Source organism: Heterocephalus glaber, unplaced genomic scaffold, assembly GCF_053883595.1.
Source record: "Heterocephalus glaber isolate CG9 unplaced genomic scaffold, H.glaber_assembly_v1.0 deba00001805, whole genome shotgun sequence".
NCBI classification, from domain to species: Eukaryota; Metazoa; Chordata; class Mammalia; order Rodentia; family Bathyergidae; genus Heterocephalus; species Heterocephalus glaber.
In genome coordinates, this window is record NW_028258480.1 from 218,955 (window position 1) to 238,570 (window position 19,616).

The window sequence follows — 19,616 nt, forward strand, 5'->3', positions numbered from 1 at the left end:
TATGGCCAGCATTTATTGTTATTCCTCAAAAGTTTTACATCCATCTTCTGCTTAGGAGGACATGAAATTACTGCATCTCCTGTGCAGGGGGGAATACTGGACCTTTGCAGTGCAGTGAATCCATGGAGGTTGAAATGTCCCAGCTCTATGATCTAAATGCTATAATCCTGATTTGAAAGCCAGTGCTCCAAACCTTGCTGCTGATATTCTCTATAAACAGAATGATTTATGAGAATTGTAGTGCTTTTTCATTATAAAATACTCTATTATTAGAATATGAACAGATATTATATAATATAGTTATTAAAATTACAATTTTTTCTTGTTTTGCACAATAATTTCCTTCAAATCATAGATTACTTAGATCATAGATTTCACACTTTGAACATGACTGAAAATTACAATATGAATTTGTAAAAATGTATCCCTTGAAATGTCTCTGATAAGTCAAGAGCAAGTTGAGAGGAAAATCAATTAACTGTTTTCAGAAAGAGACCAAAGATTTTCCAGAAGAAAGAAATTAAAAAGAAAAAAATACAAGTGGACAAGTGGAAATATCTAGCACCAACATTATTTTAATTTCCTTGCAACCCTCTCTTTTCTGTATGTGTCTAACAACACATTTTTTTTACCTCTTTGTTTCTGAGGTTGTAGGTGAGAGGATTCAGCATGGGGATCCCAATCTTGTAAAACGCAGAAGGCACCTGACATTTTCCCAAGGAGTAGGAAGCCTTCAGTTTTAAATGAGTAAGGAGATCGGAGGTACAGGTAGAGAAGGCTTTTTTCTTTCCAGTGGTGTAGTTAATTTTCAGGATAGTGTAGAGAATGGACACATAGGATCTATATGTGATGACAAGGGACAACACTAAATTGGATCCAGTACAAATGAATATAATGATTTCAATTTCATATGTGTCACTGCAGGACAGGGCTAAAATAGGGGATGAGTCACAGAAAAAGTGAGAGATGACAGTAGAGTTGCAGAAATGCAGATTGCTCATGCTAACTGGAGTCACAGTGTATTCCTTAAACCTAAATATATAGGAGCCATCAAGCAGGGCATGGCATAGTCCTGTGGTCATAATGACTGGATAGTGCAGAGGACTGCAGGTAGCTACATAGTGAACATAGGCCATGGAGGAGAGAGGGAAACACTCAGTGCCACCCAAGAAGACAAAAGTACATCTGGGTGAAGCAGCCCCAAATTGAGATAATTTTGGTGGCAGCCAGTAAGTTCACTAAGGTTGAAGGGTGATGATATGTGAGTAGTTGAGGTCGAGAAATGACAAGTAAGGGAAAATAGCATATGTGATTGTGAAGCTGGGGATAAAGGCAAATGATCAGTATCATCCCCAAGTTCCCCAGCAGAGTGATCAGTTATATCAGGAGAAAGAGCAGGGAGAAGACCCGCTCCATGTCTTCAAAATCTGTCAGCTCCATGAGGATGAAGTCAGGCACACTGGTAGAGTGCCTTCTACCCATGATATTCCATTGGTATTAACTGATGAATAATTAAAGTTGATACTTATCCAGACTAAGATAGTCTTGGTGTGTGGGCAAAATGAATTTTTAAGCATTGTTCTTTTTTAATGATATGCTGATCCTCCAAATTTCTCCTACTCAGATCTCAACTATCCATCACTCCTGACCTCAGCACAGAAGAGCAAGCAGAGGAGTTATGATGTGCCAGAAAATTATCAGATCCCTTTGAAAATCATGTGCAGACCTGGGTATCAGGAAGCCAAGGTCTGGATTAATTTGGACAAGGGAGGAAGGGACATGGGAGTGACAGAAATATAAAATCCCTGGGATCCCTGGCATGGGGAGGTAGAGATTTGAAGCATAAAAGGCCCCTTTATCTTCTTTGAAGCTAACTACTCATTAACACGTATCATTAAAGGAAAATAAATATTCTCCCAATTTTGTGAGGTTTTGGGGTGGGAGTGAGGGCAGTATGGATGTCTGTCTCCTACCACCTTTTCCTAACTTGAACCCTCAAAATGACATTTCTTCAAAATATTACATTTTCAAAATATGTATATTGCTTGCAGTTTTAGAAACCACCAACTCTATATTCTTGCTTCACAGATCTTACCATTTCTCACAGTAAGTCCTAAAATATATAGGAATACAAATTTTTCTGATGAAATACTTGATTCCTTTTGTAAGATCTAATCCACTCCAATGAGAAGAATGAAACATAATATGATGAAAAGTTGCTGAAAAATAAAATTTCTTCCAAGATTATCTGGGTAGAAAGTGTTCAGCCTCAACTTACTTTGAGAAATAAAATATGAAATCCATATAAGAAGCTGAAAATTCTCAGATATATATATATATATATATTTTTTTTTGTACCGGGGATCGAACTCTGGTCCTTGCGTTTGCACAGCAGGTGGTGAAACCACTGAGCTAAATCCCCGGCCCTGTATTTCTTGATATAAATTATTGTTATGTTTTAGTGTACTCATTTTTAATGAGATAAATTACATTGTGGTAGAAATTTTGTTTTTCAGGTCCTGGTCACATGGAAACTTCACCAGGAAATCTTGTCTGAAAAGAATGGAGGAGGGAGCATTGAGTATACAGCGAAGAGTATACACCTTCCCTCCCACCTGCTGACCTCCAGGGGCCTCATTTAATGGGCATTCAGAACACTGGATCATTTGGTCATCCTCAGGGCATAGTTTCCTAGGAAGGATTACTTGGCCTGGTTCCAAGGATGAAAGTTCAAGGACTAAGTAAACAAAGACTTTGCTGATTCCATCAGAAGCCACACCCTGAAAGCCAAAATCACTTCATGTTCTCTTGAGATACTCTAAAGAGTGACTGAACTGCATTTTATTTAATTCTTAAATTGACACAGAACTACATTAATTTCCGAAGAATAATGTGTACATTGAAGTCATCAATGAGGAATTTTTGGGATCAGGTTGAGGGAGAACACATTTCCTGAGACATGTTTACCTGACAGAGTATGAAGGATGGAACAGTACAATTTTCACCAGGGAAGAGTTTATAATTAGAGGTATGACATGATGCTAGAAGTAAGGTAAATTTATTAGAAAAAGAAATAAGAAATGGAATATTCACTGATGACAAGGAATTCAAGACTCATTAACATTTTGTTTACATATTAGTAATTTTTCCCTTTATTTTCCTTTGTGCACATCAGTCTTATTTGGATGTCTACTTATTGCTCCAAAAACACTATATTCTAATATGACATATGTTAGGTCAGCCTTTTACTAACCAACACCTCCATGTGTTACATATTCTAAGGTGCCTCATCTTTCACTGAGTGAAATATCAATTGACAGAAAATAAATGAACATTTTGAAGCTCCAGAGAAATGGGAGGGAAACTTCATTCCAATTGTTATCTGCTTAAAGGACAATTTATACATGTGGAATATGTTTTCCTGCTTTTGCAGAACTTGATTTTGTTTTCTATTTTGCAAAACTAAAATGATGAGAAAGACATAATCAGGACTGAATCTAACATAAATTTTGTAATGAATACAGTGGACACAATAGTTGTTTTGGTTATATATAATCTAGTCAAATATTTTGAAAAGATAAATATAAAGAGGGATACAATAAATAAAATTAAAACATTTCATTGAGTACTATCTGTTAAACAAGAGGAAACAAACATGGATTTGGAAAAAGACAGTGAGAACCAAGTAACATAGATATTGTGAATCTTACATTAAATCCCATAAAATGAACTGTGATTTATAGAGAAAAGTGTCCTTCTGAGGAAAAAAGTGTTCTGGAAATTTCAAGAGAAAATTTGTCATGATAAGTAAGCACTACTTCTTTTAAGCATTATGTTATTCATGGACTTATAGAAAGCCAGTGCTGTCTGTACACATTTTAACCCTAACAATCTTAATCCTAAACCTTTTAATATCCCTGACAACCTTAACCCTAACCCTAATCATAACCTTAACAACCCTCACCCTAACACTAAAGTTGAGATGTAAGATAAATAAGAGGCTAAGAGTGAATATCTAAGCTAATATCACCTCAACAGGCATGAGATTCCAAGATGCCAAGATGAAGATTTTTTACTCAAGATTTTCTATCATTGAAACAGATTTGGTGCATGTGTAGAGATGCTTAAGATGACAGAAGACTTCTGGTAACTTCTATTTCACAGCAGCAAGCAAAATCACAGCAAGGTTTTATAATCCCTTTCAGTGTAAACATTCATGTATTTTAACTGCTAGTTCACTATACTTTAAATTCCTACTTTTATTTACCTCCTTTTTCTTTTATCTTTCTGTCTTTCCCTCACTCTCTACAATATTGTCATGGTAGTTTTTCATTTCTTTCAACTTTGACTGATTAAAGAATCAAATGTTGTTTATTATATTTTCTTTCCTGAATGACAGTATTTACACAAATTCATGAGGTAGATTGTCATAAATTGATTTATGCATATAAGTAGCAATCAACTGATCTGTATTAGCATATCCATAAAAATGCACCTTTATCACTTCTTTATGCTAAATAATTTGCTAATCTTTTCATTTTTTGATAAACATTATGTAATTTTTGGTAAAATTATAATATTTTTGTTGCTATATTTTATTTCCCCAAATTTTCTAGGTTGAATTTATTTTTCTCTGTCACATCTCATTCTAGGAGATGCTTTCCTTAAATATATGTTGCATGGTACTAAAATATTTCCATTTATCATGTGCATGTCACTGTAGTTTTCACTTGTGTGTTTTTGTTTGGCTCACTACTATTCTTGTACATTTCCTATGTAAATTTTGTTTTCCATTTTTATGGCTAAATAGATTATAAAGTTCTGAACTTATCTTTAAAATACATTTTAGTTAACCATTTTTGATCTCTGAAATATTAATTTTATGCTCTATTCAATCATGGGTAAAAAATATGACTCATTTTAATTAAGATTTGGAAACTTATAGAAATCTATAGAACACATAATCAACTATCATAGATCAGGAAAGGATTCAAAGGGTGATCTGGGGATCTCGTTTTGACAACAATAGTAGTCATAGATGATAGATTCCCTAAATGCAGAAAAATACAGCAGTATTTGATACAACATATTAGATCATGAAATGTACTATAATTGAAGAAACAACATGTGAAAGAACACAGTAGCAAATAGGGTTCATTAGTTGCAGCAGCAGGAAGCAAGGAGAAACAGTATGATCAAGGTAAAATTCAATGGAAAGGTATTGAAGAAGCAAACAATGGAAAGAGGAGTCTTACAAGTAACTGGGAGGAAGTTGTTCCAGACAGACACCCCTCAGTTCAAAAGACTGCACAGATGTGAGGGTACAGAGTTTGAGGAAATCCAAGAATATATAGTAAGGGTAAAATGATCTGGACTTATGGTAGTATGTGCTATGAAAAAAGATTCACACATCTTTATTGAAAGAAGCAAAGTTAAGCAGCAGAACCTGTATGCAAAAACTTCTCTGAAACTAAAGCAATTTGATTTTCAGGCACACAGCACTGACCACATTATAGGTACAATTTTATGTAATTAAAACTAAGCTAATCACAGTCATAGTACCTTCAAATTCATTTTCTGCATCATAGCATTTTTTTATTCAGTAAGTTCATTGTTACATTTTAGGTATGTATTATGATCACATTCACCATTGGAAATTTGTACCTCTACATGATATATCTTGGTTCTTTTTTCCAATTCCCCTTTCTTCCTTTGACCCCTCACCCTACCCTATATAAAATTTTTTTGTTTACATTTTTTCCTTCTTTTCTCATATTCTATTCTCCCCCCCCCCGCACTCTGCTTCCTCTTCCCAGTTATACATTTTGTTCCTATTTCACATTATCTCATGTACATTTTGGTCCTCATTTACACTTTCAGTTCCTCACACCAGAGAAAGTATTTGGTCTTTACACATGTGTGTCCTATTTATTTCACTTAAGGATATGGCTTCAATGTGCATCCATTTAGCTATAAATGCCTCTAGTTTATCATTATTTATGGCTGAGTAGTACTCCATTGTGTATTTTGAAATTGTCTTCTTTATCCAGTCAACAGTTGATAATAATTTCAGCTATTTCCACAACAAATATTCAGGGGTTTTGAAAAAAGGAGCCATGCTCCACTTTTGGTGGAGTATAGTCTGGTACAACCACTGTGGAAGTCAGTATGGAGATTTCTCAAAAGACTAGGACTAGAGGTTCCATTTGTCACAGCATCATACCACAGAGATACATGCACACACATATTTATAGCAGTACAATTTGTAATTGCAAAAACTCAGATTATAGTATTTCAAGAGAGCTTTCTGGAAAAAAAGAATAACCTAACTGCACAATATTTATGCTTATTCCTGTGTTATAAAATTCAAAAATTGTCCAATATTCTAGATTAATTTTTTAGACTTTTTTCATGCAGCACTTCAAGAAATGTTGTAATCAATGTTGTCTTCTGGAACATTAATTAGTGTGTCCTTTTTTGATGTTAAACCTAATAAACATTATCTAAGTTAAGAGAAGGGACAATGAGAATCTGGGATGAAATTATTATATTTAAAAACCTGGTTAGTGTTAGTAACAAATTAGTTAAGTATTGAGGTTCAGTTAACTTTCAGTAAAATTCAAGGAACATTTTTGTATGGCACTACCACAGAAATCAAAGATTGGAAAAAGTTGGTGTCTCATTATCAGTTATTTTCTCATTCAATATAAATAATGTAAAATAATGAGATTATTAAGTATTCAGTTCAACAAAGGTTCATTCCTGAAGGCTAAGTCAATTTTCCATTTAGAAAATAATTTGATTTTCCCTGTTCCTATGGACTTTCTCTCTGACCACTTAACAGCTTTATTTTATTATTTTGGTTGTGAATTTTGATCATAATTTAGATCTACTATTGTGCTGCTGTCAAGTTCATGAAGCTAGATAGTGTATCTGATGAGCTGCAGCGTGGTATCTCAAAGACTTGAACATGTGGCAGGGACATGTGATTGACTTACAAATTCATTAAGTGAAGAGTAGTTGAATGACTGAGTTATGCTTGTCCTTATGTCCTTGGATTGTTTAATATTGTTAGGTTAGTTCTTTTCTGTTTATCTATTCTTCCTAGCTCTGCCTCAGTCCCTTTATGAACAGTTTACCATGCATTTACTAACCCCACTCTGCTGCACATACCCAATGCTCAACTCTCAATTTTTGTGAAACTTCTATGGAAGTTCCACATGGGAAAATTATTTTGGAGCAGAGCATAGCATCAGAGAGTACATCTCTTTGGTAGACTGAGAACTTTGAAATTAAGGAGTAGGGAAGGGCCTCAGAAGCAGTATCTCTCTAACTCTCCTCTCATATCACTTCCCAGATCTGCTTTCACCCTCAAACCTGGGTATATCAATTACCATTCATTCATTTTCTAAAATTAATCTTGTTGGTATATTTTATTTTATTTTTATGGTTCAGTATTTTCAATATATTGTTTCATTTAAGCCATATGGAATTTATTTTTATTTGTATTTCAATTCATTTGTTTTCATTACTTCACTTTTCTTGAAATAGATGTTATTGGCTCAGAAATTTCCCCACATTTACTTTAGTATATCCTATCGATATTGATATATGATATTTCCATACCATAATTTTAAAGAAATTGTGCAATTGAATTTTTAAAATTTCAAATAAAGACATTTTTTAGAAATACTTTGTTTTTAGAAATATGTTAATCTTCTTGATTAAATTCTTATAGTTGAACATTTTAGGTGTACAATACTTTTACATTTATCATTGGATGCTTGTACCTGTAAATGATGTATTTTGGTTCTTATTTTTTCCCTATGCCCTGTGCTCCCTTCACCCCTCCACCCTTCACTATTTGCATAGACTTTGTTTCCATTTGTTCCTTTTCTTATAATTTTTCCTTTCCCTTTCTTCCTTTCGCCTTCCCCTCCCAATTCCCCTACCCCTTTGGGCCTTTACTTCCTATTTCAAATTATCAATCATTTGTTTTAATCATTTTAATCCTTATATACACTTTCAGTTGTTTACACCAGAGAAACTATTTGGTATTTACACATGTGTGTCCTATTTATTTGATTTAAGAGTATGGCCACGATATGCATCCATTATCTATAAATTTCACTAGTGTGTCATTCTTTATTGCTGAGTAGTACTCCATTTTATAAAAAAACTACATCTTTATCCAGTTTCCAGTTGATGGACACTTGGGCTGTTTCCGAGCTCTAGATATTACAAACTGTGCTTCTATAAACTTGAGTGCACATAAATCACTGAGGTATGATTCTTTTAATTCTTTTGGGAAGATATCTTGCCAGAAAATAGCTGGGTCAAATGTGACTTCTAGACCTACTTCTTTGAGGCATCTCCATACTGATTTCAACAGTGGTTTCACCAGTCTACACTCTCACCAACAAGGGAGAAGGGTTCCTTTCTCCCCTCAACCCTGCCAACATTTGTTATTGGTTGATTTCTTGATAGCAGCCATTCTTTCTGGGGTGAGGTGGAATCTCAGAGATGTTTTCATCTGCATCTCACGAATGATCAGTGATGTTGAACATTTTTTCATATGCTTATTTGCTGCTTTTACTTCTTTGTCTGAGAAATGTCTGTTAATTTCAGATACCCAGTTTTGAATTGGGTCTTTAAATTTGGGGGGTCTGATTTTTTTCAGTTCTTTATATATTGTGGATAGTAGTCCTTTGTCTGAGGTACAGCTGCTAAATATTTCTTCCCACATTGTAGGTTGTCTCTTAGCTCTGATGGCCATTTCTCTTGCAGTGCACAACCTTTTTAATAAGATGAGATCCCAGGTGTTGATTATTTATGCTAGTTCCCATGCTACTGAGGTGCTCTTCATAAAGTCTTTTCCTACGCCAATGTCTTCAAGAGTTCCACCGAACTTCTATTCCAGCAAGTTTAGTGTTTCTGTTTTAATATTTAGATCTTTAATCTACTTTTATCTTAGTTTAGTGCGTGGTGATAGATATGAGTCTAGTTTTAATCTTTGGCAGTTTGAAATCCAGTTTTTCCAACACCATTTATTAAATAGGCTATCTTTCCTCCAATGAGGGTGGTTGGCTCCTTTGTAAAAGATGAGGTGGCTGAATATGCCTGCAGTTGTTTTTGCATCTTCTAATCTATTCCACTGATACTCAGGTCTGTTTCTTTGCCAGTGCCATGCTGTTTATATCAGAGTAACTTTTGAATATAGTTTCAAATTGGGGATTATAATACCCCTTGCCATGTTTCTGTTGCCCAGAGTTGCTTTTGCTATTCTAGGTCTCTTCTGGTTTCAAATGAATTTTTGGATTTTTCTCTATAGTTCTGTGAAACATATTGTTGTAATTTCAATAGATATTGCATTAAATCTATATAGCAGTTTTGGAAGTATGGCCATTTTCACTATATTGGTTCTTCCTATCCAGGAACAAGAGCTGTCTTTCCATTTTCTTATATCCTCCTCAATCTCTTTTTTCACAGTGCTGTAGCTTTCAGTGTAGAGATCTTTTGCTTCCTTTGTTAGATTGATTCCTAGATATTTCATTTTTTTGCATGCTAGTGTAAAAGGAATTTTTTTGCCTAATTTCTCTCTCAGTGAGTCTGTTATTTATAAATAAGAAGGCTATTGTATTTTCAGTATTGATATTGTATCCAGCTACTCTACTGAGTCTTTTTATTAAGTCTAGAAGTCTTTTGGCAGAGCTTTTTGGGTCTTCTATGTAAAGTATCATATCATCAGCAAATAATGACTGTTTAACTTCTTCCTTCCCTATCTTTATTTCTTTTATTTCTTTCTCTTGTCTAATTGCTGTAGCTAATGTTTCCAGAACTATATTGAACAGTACTGGTGATAGTGGGCATCTTTGTCTTGTTCCTGATTTTAGCATGAAAGCTTTCAGTTTTTGACCATTTAGTATGATGTTGGCTATTGGTTTTTCATAGATAGCCTTAATCAGGTTGAGATAAAGACCTTCTATTCCAATTTTCTGTAGCGTTTTTATCATGAATGGGTGTTGGATTTTGTCAAATGCCTTTTCCCCATCTATTGAGATGATCATATGGTTTTTGGCCTTGACTCTGTCAATATAGTGTATTGCATTTATTGATTTATGAATGTTGAACCATCCTTGCATCCCTGGGATAAATTCGACTTGGTCAGGTGTATGATCTTCTTAATGGCCCTTTGTATTCTGTTTGCCAGTATCTTTTTAAGGATTTTTGCATTGATATTCATTAGGGAGTTTGGCCTGTAGTTTCTTGTTGGGTTGTGTCTTTCCCTGGTTTTGGAATCAAAGTAATACTTGCTTCCAGGAATGAATTTGGAAGCTTTGCTTCCCTTTCAATTTTCTTAATGAGTTTTATGAGTAATGGTTATAGTTCTTCTTTAAATGTCTTGTAGAATTCATCAGTGTAGGCATCAGGACCTGAGATTTTCTTTGTTGGTGAATTTTTTATTACATTTTCAATTTCACTCATTGTAATTGGGGTGTTTAGAATTTCTATATCTTCTTCAGTTAACTTTGTTAATTTGTATATATCTAGAAATCTGTCCATTTCTTCCGTATTTTCTGTTTTAATAGAGTACAGGTTCTTGAAGTAGGTATTGATGATCCCTTGGATTTCTGCTGGATCTGTTGTGACATTAGCTTTTTCATTCTTGATTGCATGAATTTGAGCCTTTTCTTTCCTTTTTTGATAAGGTTGGCTAAGGGTTTATTGATTTATTTATTCCTTCAAAAAAACAACTCTTTGATTCATTATTTGTGTCATAATAGTAATAGTCAAAGAAGTAATAGTAGAAAACTTCCCAGACAGAGGTAGAGAATTGGACATACAGATATGTGAAGCATATAGAACTCCAACTAGCCATGATAAAAAAAAAAAAATCTACACCTAGACCCATAATAATCGAGATCCCAGAAACCCAACAGAAGAACAAAATTCTACAGGCAGTTAGAGAAAAGAAACAAATCACCTACAAAGGAAAGCCCAGCAGAATCACGGCCCTTATGTCAACACAAACCCTTATGTCAAGGAGAGCCTGGAGTCAAGTATTTCAAGGCTTAAAAGAAAATAACTTTCAATCTAGACTGTTGTATCCTACAAAATTATCTTTCAAAATCCATGGGGGTAATTAGACACTTTCATGACAAAGAACATCTGAGAAATTTCATGAATGCCAAACCAGCACTCCAAATAATGCTAAGCAATGTACCAGAAAAAGACAATGAAGATCACAACTCCATGAGGCCCAACAGAGGGAAACCACCAGGCAAGGTAAGAAACTAAAGGGAAAGGGAAAAAAACCAAGAAATAAAAGAGCCCCCAATAGTAAAACATCATGACAAGGATGAGTCAATATCTATCAATTATAACTATCAATGTTAATGGTCTCAATTCACCAATCAAATGTGATAGACTGACAGAATGGATTAGGAAGCAAATTCCAGCAATACGCTGTATAAAGGAAACACACCTAACTCAAAAAGAAATACATAGACTGAAAGTAAAAGGATGAAAAATAATTCTCCATGCCACAGAATCCCAGAAAAAAGCAGGGGTAGCAATTTTACTTGCAGACAAAGTAGATTTCAAACCAAAACTAATTAAGAGAGACAAAGATGGTCACTACATCCTTTTGAAGGAAACAGTCCAAGAGAAGAGATTACAATTTTAAATATATATGCACCAAATATGTATGTCCTCAACTGTACAAAACAAATATTAATGGACATAAAAAAACAAATAAGCTCTAATGCAATTGTAGTGGGGGATCTTAATTCCCCATTATCACAAGTAGACAGATCATCTAGACCAAAAATTAGCAATGAAATTCTAGAACTGAAACAAGCTATTGAACAAAAGGACTTAATAGATGTTTACAGAGTGTTCTACCCCACAAAATTAGAATATGCATTCTTTTCAGCTGCAAATGTGTTATTCTCTAAAATAGACCATATGCTAGCTCATAGGACATGTCTAAGTAAATGTAAAAGAATTGAAGTTACCCCCCATATATTATCAGACCATAGTGTAATAAAATTGGAGATCAATGACATAAGAAACTTTAAAACTCTCACAAACACATGGAAATTAAATAACACCCTCCCGGACAACCAATGGGTCACAGAACAAATTAAAGAAGAAATTAGACAGTTTCTACAAGTAAATGATAATGCCAGTACAACATACAGGAATCTATGGGATGCAATGAAAGCAGTCATACAAGGGAAATTCATAGCAGTGAATGTCCATATTCGGAAATCAGAGAGAACATAGATAAATAACCTAATGCCGAACCTCAAGCTCCTAGGAAAAGAAGAGCATAACAAACCCAAAGCTCGTACAAGAAAGGAAATTATAAAGATCAGAGCAGAAATCAATGCAATGTGTTCAATCTTGTATGTGTAATTTTTTTTTTGCAATATGACATGATATGCTGTGTGGAGTTTCTTTTTGGTCATGTTTATTTGCCTCTGTTCCCTAGTAGAAGTTCTCCTACAATTCCAGTAAGTAGGTTTTCTATGACATTGGCCTGTACTCTATCATCCTACTTGAGTCTTCATTTTATTTTTTGATATTTTCAAATGTTTCTTAAATAATTTTCTCATTACTTCTCTTCTCTTACTGGGTTATTGTTGTAGCACATCCTCCTTGTCATTTAATAGTGATATTCTTTCTTGTTATTCATCTTAACTGATATTGAGACTTTCATTTGAATTATTCATTTGACTATTTAAGGATTGACTTCAAGGATTTCTTAGGTTTTTTCCCAGAATTTGTATTTCTAGTAATGCAGTCTATCATATATTGTACAATGATTTCCTCCTTGATTCATTCAGTTCTCTATTGTATCTTCGATGATCTCATTAACTATTTAAGAGTTTGATTAATTCAGCTTTTTATATGCACCATCTTTACTCTTATTGATCATTTTTTTGGGGGTACCATGGATCAAACTCAGGACCTTGTGCTTGTGAGGCAGGCAGTGAAACCACTGAGCTAAATCCCTGGCCCCTTATTGATCATTTTCACTGTCATTTAAAAAAAATTTATTCCTCTCCAATATGAGTGGGATCAACTTTTGAGAGGGAATTATAAATTTTGGAAATGTACTGTTTCCTTGCTTTCTGATGAGTCTTTGAGTGTGTGTTTGTCTGTGTGTGTGTGTCTGTGTATGTGTGTGTGTGTTTGTTAAAGTTGGAAGATCACTGAGAATGGAGAATGGAAGACTCACTGTGTGGATATCTTTTGAATAAGTGGCTTTGTGATTTTGATGTGTCTTAGGCTGTGGTGTATCAGCATGAGATTGAAGTGTTACTAATGTTTTTTTGGATATAACAACCACCAATATGGTCAATATGTCATGAACAAACCATATATCAATGGGATATTTTAAACTTCTTTGAAAAATTCACTACCCAGGAACAGAAGGGGAGAATAACAAGGTGGGAAAAGAGGAAAATAGGGCTTCATGAGAATATTTATGTATAAGAACAAGGGAGGTAGGGGATATTTGAGAGAGTATGAAAGTAGAAGGAAGAAAAAAAAGAAGAGAAAGGAGCATAAATGGAAAATGAGAAAAAAATAGGGAGGCTGACCCGAATTAATAAACTCACAGATAGGTGCATCTGACAAACGTTATGTAGGGGTCTACAGGCAGGGAAGGGACTCATTAGGTTTTCTGGATAATCTTGACAAGAAAGGGTGAAAGCTTTACTGGACAGAACAATTAAGAAGACAAAATATACTGGAGTTGAGAGGGAAAGGGGACTACATAACTCTTATATAGTATATAGTGTGTGTGTATATATATATATATATAGTATGTATATAACTCTTACATAGTGTACATATATATGTATATATATGTTTATGTATTTTTTCCTCAGTCAAGGGTCAATATATTGCTGCCCTATTACTTAATCACTAACTAGACCTTGTATGCAAAGTTCCTTCAAAGCAACCTATAAATTCCAGGGATGAGACCTTGATAAGGAAAATCAGCCCCAACTAGGAATGAGCATATAGGCAATGCAAACTCAGGTTAGCATTCAGGGTCTGGGATCCATCCATGCCAGTCCAGAAAACTAATTATGTGACAAGTTCCAGGTATGGACTTGGGAGAGAGAATCATTTTGATTAAAGAAAGCTGAATACAAAGGTTCACAGATATTAGCCTTTCTGAAGCCCCCTACCTACATCTCCCAGGGTAGCTTTTTGCGCTCTCCTTGCTTTCCTATTTCCTTGCAATTAAAAATGATTTGTTTTTCCTTTTAAACTTTGTTCCCTTAAGCCTTTGTGGCTTAGTTTAAGATTCCAATGAGCTACTAAGAGAGCAAAGCTATGGTGCACATCCCCAGACACAACAGTTAGGAAAAGAGATTTAACAACCCTGGTATGAGAGAAAATGACCAAACAAAGTAACACCATATAGATACAAAAGAAATGGTTTTAATTATAATATAATTAAGTATGCGCATGCTCACACACACACACACACACACACACACTGATTATTCCTCCTTCTGAGGGCACTCCTGACACTTCAATGTCCTCTGCACTGAGAATGAAAGTGACAGTAAAAGAGAGTATCTGCATAATCTGTGTGCAGGTCCTGACCAGTGGCCCAAGTTCCTCATATACCCAGCCCTCCCTCAGGGTTTCGTGGTTATTCAATGCCTATGAGATACTCAGTTTAATTAGAATGGTTCCCATAGATCAATAGATTACAGTAGGTTCGTGTAATAACATAACAAAATATAAATGCTTTCTACCTCATGCAATAAAGTAAATCAAAATTTTAAAATTACAATTAAAGGTTTTTTGTTTTACTTCTTTTATTGGCACATTTTGGGTATACAATTCATTTACATTTATCATTGGATGTTTGTACCTGTATGTGATATATCTTGGTTCTTATTTTTTTCCCCATTACCTGTGCACCCTTCACCCCCTCCACCCTTCCCTATTTACATAGATTTCATTTCCATTTTTTTTCTTTTCTCATAGTTTTTCCTTTCCCTCTTTTCCTTTCCCCTTCCCCTCCCTTCACTCTTTTGTCTTTGGACCTTTTCCCATTTTAAATTATCAATTATTCATTTAAATCATTTTCATCCTTATTTACACTTTCAATTTCTGACACTAGAGAAACTATTCAGTATTTACACATGTGTGTCCTATTTATTTCACTTAAGAGTATGACCTTGATAAATCCGTATGGAGATACCTCAAAGAACTAGGACTAGAGGTCCTGTTTGACCCAGGTATTCCCCTGCTGGGTATCTTCCCAAAAGAATTAAAAGAATCATATCACAGTGATATATGTGCACCCATGTTCATAGCGGCACAGTTTGTAATAGCTAAAACTTGGAAGCAGCCCAAGTGCCTATCAGCTGGAAACTGGATGAAGAAAATGTGGGTTTTTATATAAAATGGAGTACTACTCAGCCATAAGGAATGAAAAACTAGAGTCATTTATAGCTAAACAATTAAAGATTTTTAACTTAAATATTGTCTACAAGCTCATACATTCTACCGATGGGTTTGCCAAGAAAAACTGACAGAATGTACTTTCTAAATCATGAAAATATAAATAAATGAGTATAAGATAAAACTACGCATTATAAAAATATCTGGAGAGTGGAGAGTGGAAATAGTCCTTAAATATAGGAAATTATTAAGACCATTATTTGATGAGAGAAAAGCCCTTTCAATATATCCAACAAAGAATATTTATTAAATTTTTAACACTAATCCCAAATAAACCAGGAATATCTACAAATATTTTTTAGAAAAGACAGATATCAAAGGTAAATAAAATACAATTTTAATTAATATTGATGTAATAATAGAAATAATTTTGATATTGATTTCAAAGTAATTTAAACTTTTAAATTATTAAAACATTGATAATCTTAATTCTTAGCATAACAGATTCTCAAACTGGTAAATTCAGTACATTTCAGATTCAAAGCATTATATAATGAAAGGCACAATTTTTCTCACATTCAAGTACATGGTAATCTTACATGTTTTAATTATACACTATACTTGATAGTTTAATAAAGAAAGTGGGAAGGATTATGCAAGAAATGACAAGAATTGTGTTAAATATATATATAGACATATATTAACAACCACCAATTTAGAAAAGCATGCACAAAACAGGTAACAATGGATATGTATTTCTCTTTCACACATAATCATCCTTTTCTAAATTGTCTGCAACAATAAGATATATCACTTTCCCAGAACTTGTCTACTTCAATATATTACCTAATCCTAAAGTGGGAACTGCTGTCCTATTTTTTTTAGCTGTTTGTTAGTTTGTAAATTAAATTGAATAAAAGAGATTTGTAAACCATAAAGGAATAGTAGTCAGAAACATGTAGAGTTTATTGCATCAAAATATTCTAGGATTCTAAGCCTTCTGGTGATACTGGCTCACAGTTATTCTATTGTCCCAAAAGTTTTATGTCCATCTTTTTATGATAGAAACATGGAATTATTGTATGTAGCGCAGTTGTGCATAATGAAACATTAGTTCAGTGAATTAGTGTTTGTCAAATGTTAGAGAAGCACCAGATGTAGAATCTAAATGCAATAATCTTGACTGGAAAGCAATTGACCCAAACATTGGTGCTAAAAATCACTATATACAGAATGACATATGAAAAATGAAGTGCTCTTTTAATAAAATACTTCAAAATTTGGGTGTGCAGGAAGGTTATATGATATAGGCTACAAAACTACAAATTTTTTCTTTATTCATAAAAGTTTTCCTAGATAGCACAAATTTTTAATATCTGAGATATAATACTTAATTGATGACACCAAATTACAATATGCAATATGCACTTCTAAGTACTTGTGAATCCAAATATGCAAGGCTATGTTTGTTAAGTAAAGACCAACTGGAAAGGAGAAAATAACATGATTTAATTTTCTTTAGAATGAGATTACAGAATTTTTTAGAAGAAAAAAGACAAGCAGAAAAGTGAATATGCCTAGCATTACTGTTCTTTCAATTGTCTAGAACACTCTCAATTCAGCAGGACTCTAACAACAGCACTTTTAACCTCTTTATTTCTGAGACTGTAAATGACAGGGTTCAGCATGGGGATCACAATCGTGTAAAACACAGAAGCTACCTGATCCCTTCCCAAGGAGTAGGACATCTTTGGTTTTAGATAAGTAAAGATCATAGTGCTATAGAAGATGGTGACTCCCAGGAGATGGGAGGCACAAGTGGAGAAGGCTGTTTTCTTTCCAGCAGTGGAATTAATTTTCAGGATAGTGGAGAGGATGGACACATAGGATCCAGATATGGTGATGAGGGACAGCACTAAATTGGATCCAGCACAAATGAATATAATGATTTCAACCTCAGAAGTGTCACTGCAGGACAGGGCTAAAATTGGAGATGTGTCACAGAAGAAGTGCTGGATGACATTAGACTTGCAGAAGTCCAATTGGCTCATGGAAAATGCATTGACAGTGGAATCCACAAAGCCAATAACATAGGAACCAGTGAGCAGGGCACGGCACAGTCCTATGGACATAATGACTGGATAGTGCAGGGGTCTGCAGATAGCTACATAGCGATCATAGGCCATGGAGGAGAGAAGCAAGCATTCAGCAGCACTAAAGACTATAAAAAAGTACATCTGGGTGAAGCAGCCCATGAAGGAGATATTCTTGGTGGAAGTCAGTAAGTTCTGTAAGGTTTTAGGAGTGATGACACTTGAGTAGCTGAGGTCAAGAAGTGACAAGTGAGTGAGAAAAAAGTACATGGGGGTGTGAAGCTGGAGATCCAGGGAAATGACCAGTATCATCCCCGCATTCCCCAGCAATGTGATCAGGTAAATCAGGAGAAAGAGCACAGAGAGGACCAGCTGTGTCTCTGCAGAGTCTGTCAGCCCCATGAGGATGAAGCCAGGAAAACTGGTGGTGTTCCATCTACCCATGGTGTCCTCTGCAATTTTCTGTTGAATAGTACATTTCAAAAATTACCCTGTCTCCAACAATATTTTTGTTTATGTGAATTTTCAATAGTGTTCCTAGAAATTGATGAAACCATTGTAAATAAGCATGAAAAAAATACAATCGCCTTATGTAGATATGGGGATAAAATGACATTTGTTTTTGATATATTAAAGAGTTGCTTCCCATTTTTCATATGAAAGTGATACTACTATAAACTCATTATATTATTAACACATTCAATTCTCAAAAAGAGATTATACCATAAGGACTCTTACCTCCATACTTTATTTCCTAAAAAAGGAACAGAGATTATTTATTTAAAAAAGAGCAGGTATACATTCACAGTGATCCAACTTAGATATTTTGACTTCAGACAACACACTTATAATACTGTGTTCCTGAACAGAAATTGTTTTATCCATCCTGAATAAGGACATATAAATGACCATAAAAATCATTTTTAGTGCCCATTTGTTTCCAAAGAGTTATTATACTAATTCAAGTAATTTCTGTCTGGGGACTTAGGTAAGTCACATTAATATTAAATTCCTGGAGATATAGTAACTGAGAGACAAAAATTAAACTCGAATACTTGGATTTTGAAAAATGGGATGTGTCTCCAGCTTCTATTGACCAAGAGCAATTCTCTTCTTGTCCTCCACTCAAATGACTGCACAGAGAATTAATTCTCAGTCTCAGAAATATCATGACTCCCTGAGAAGAATATTCAGATATCACCCCAGGAGGTCAAGTTTGCTTTAACTTGGCAAATGGAGGCAAGGAGCCTGTAGTCACCTGGACATAAAAGCCCTGACAGAAATTAACACAGAGAAACAGATTTGCAGGGAGCAGAGGCTCCTGTCTCTACTGTGAAGAAAATAATCCCATTCCTTTGCACCAAAATAACTTGTCCTCACCTTTTTGATGCAGCCAGAGATGGTATGGATCTTCACCTTTGGTAACAATGTATTTTTGAACTTTCTCATTCAAAATCAATTTTCTTTAATTATTATATTTTCAGAATATGTACATTGCTTGTATACTTTCATTTCACAAGCTGTATATTCTTTTTTCTACAAATCTTAACTTATAATGAGGCCCAAATGATATGTGTGTGCATATTTTTTGATAAAATTTCCTTTATTTTATGTAGTATAATCCCCTCCACTTCTCAATATGATACTTACTGTGCACCAAAGATGCTGAAAAAACTTTCTTCTAATGTTCTCTGTTTAGAAAATTGTCAGGCACAAAATATTCTCAGAAATAAAATAGGAAACCGTATGGTGAGTGGAAAAGTATTGTAATCTGTTTGCTTTTCTAGGAGGAATTTATCTTTATGTTTTTCTACATTCATTTTTTTATTGTGAGGAAAATGGCATATACCTAGAAATTTTGTTCAAGTGTTGATTGAATTGAAAGTTTCCTCTGAAAAGAATCTGAGTGAGGACCTGTGAATGGAAACAGACCAATGTGAACCTCTCCTCCCAGTCAGCCTTATATATTGCACACTCAGAACACTGCAGCCTTTGGTGATCCTTTGGGAGCAATTTCCAGAGAAGATTTCTTGGCCCTATTCCAAGGAAAAAAGTTCAATTATTTAATGAACACAAGATTTT

General features: G+C 34.4%; 1 pseudogene; it reads right to left on the reverse strand.

The window, feature by feature from the left end:
- Positions 1-17,024: 17,024 nt before the first annotated feature.
- On the reverse strand, positions 17,025-17,978 carry LOC106008696 (olfactory receptor 8H1-like; annotated as a pseudogene).
- Between the last annotated feature and the right edge of the window lie 1,638 nt (positions 17,979-19,616).